Below are 1,875 nucleotides of genomic sequence, written 5' to 3' on the forward strand. Positions count from 1 at the left end.
GGGTTGGGTAAAGTTTCTGCTCCTTCGTTCATTTATAAGCCCTCTACGACGCCTCGTTTGCGTATGGCTGTTGCAGAAAAAAAAATTAAGTTTAAGCTTCACATGTACATGAAAATCAAACGGCATTGTTCATTGTGCAGGGCTCTGTGCGAAACTATACAGATGTAACCAATAGCCTGCGAACAAGAGATCCTGGAAAGCTTGGTCTGCTGTATGGCTCGCGTGAGCATTCATTCGAACGGGAAGATTCGTGCATCTTAAGAACAATGAATTGTGCCGAAATATGCTTCAAAGTTCTCGGAATTATACGAAAGCATGCAATGTATTTTGCACCGGAGTTACAGCTGGGGAGACTGCTGTTCCAAGAAATTATGATGTAGAAAATAGTTTAACAAGAAACCATCAAAGCTATCAAACGTTAACGATCTTGAACCATCAAAGTTCAAGTGTAAAAATACATAAAAGAAAACAATCGCTGCAGTAGTGAGGAAAACATTTTTTTTTAAACAAAGCGGGCTGTTTTCGACTCTTGTTGCCATGGTTCTGGCAGCAGCATGTCGCAGGAGTAGACATCTGCGCTTAGCTGTTTCATGCAGACAATGCTTTCTGGACCTAAAAAGAATAGGTCTCAAGCTATAAACACTGCCTGATCCGCGAAATAACGCAAGCGAAAAATCGCCTACCTCAGAATATATGATCAGGGTTTACATTGGGCATTGTGCATGAGCGGAGTACTGTGCGAATATCGCCACTTGTTCTTCGCTGCAAGGACAAAAAGAACATGTCAAATGTTTTGTTTTGCAGAACTTTCGGACAGCATTCGCTGCTCTCTGAAAACACAAACAACTAGCAGAAAATTTAACGCTTTGTAAAGCGAGAGTCGGAGGCAGTTGTTGAGGTATTACGCTCTCTCCCCCTTCCACTTTAACCGCTCTGCGAATGATTCTCAGGGCAATGTGCCTTCAGTTGCGCGTTTCTTTGCGGTCAACAGACCCTACTCTCTCCACGGTAACACTCTCCGTTTGGTTAGCGCGGCAACATCTATTTATGTTATTTATCGTGTTAGACATCTCCTCCCACTACAAGTTAAAAAACAATTATATTCTCACCTGGTGTATTGCAACCTAGTGTAGGGTACATGCAACAAAACTGATTCTTACAAATTGCTTTCTCTCCAGAAAAGAGCTCTACGTTTAATAAGTTCAAGTTCATAGGTTGAAGCAAATCTTTTCGAAACATTTCATGTTCGCAATTTCTTTCATTCATACAATTTTAGTTTGGCTCTTCACATTTTTTATAAAGTCTAGCACGACTTTAGCTCTTTTTCTAATACTTATAATTCAAGAAACGTTGAGTATGGTCTACGTTCCGTTGCCCTACCTACTGCAAGACCCAGAACAAATAATGGTAAACAAACAACCGATTATCAAATTATAACATTGTGTAATGCCTACCAGTCTCTTATTCAGATTGCTTTAGAAAGTTATAGTGTGTCTATATTTAAGAAAAAACTGACGATTCTTCCCCCCCCCCCCCCCGGTTAAATTTCAGCTCTGTATACTTAGTTTTTTGAGTGTGTGTTTGTCTTCTGCTTTTTTTTAATCTGCATATTATGAAATGTTTTGTTTATTGTTAACTGCTATTTATTATTGTCTTTAATTAACTATTTTATAATGTGATCATGTTTGCTCATTGTTTTTTATCTTTTGTCCATTCGGCCCCCGTTTCCATGATGTGTTGATCCGGGTGTAGGCCTGGTCAGGAGGCATGCCTGGTCTACCTCCTTTAGCCTCACCTCGAGGGCATATTGTATATAATATGGCCAAATAAACATACTACTACTACTACTACTACATCTCTCATTTGAGCAGCAGG

This window comes from Amblyomma mixtum, chromosome 9 (assembly GCF_055824585.1).
Source record: "Amblyomma mixtum isolate Tamu chromosome 9, ASM5582458v1, whole genome shotgun sequence".
NCBI lineage: Eukaryota > Metazoa > Arthropoda > Arachnida > Ixodida > Ixodidae > Amblyomma > Amblyomma mixtum.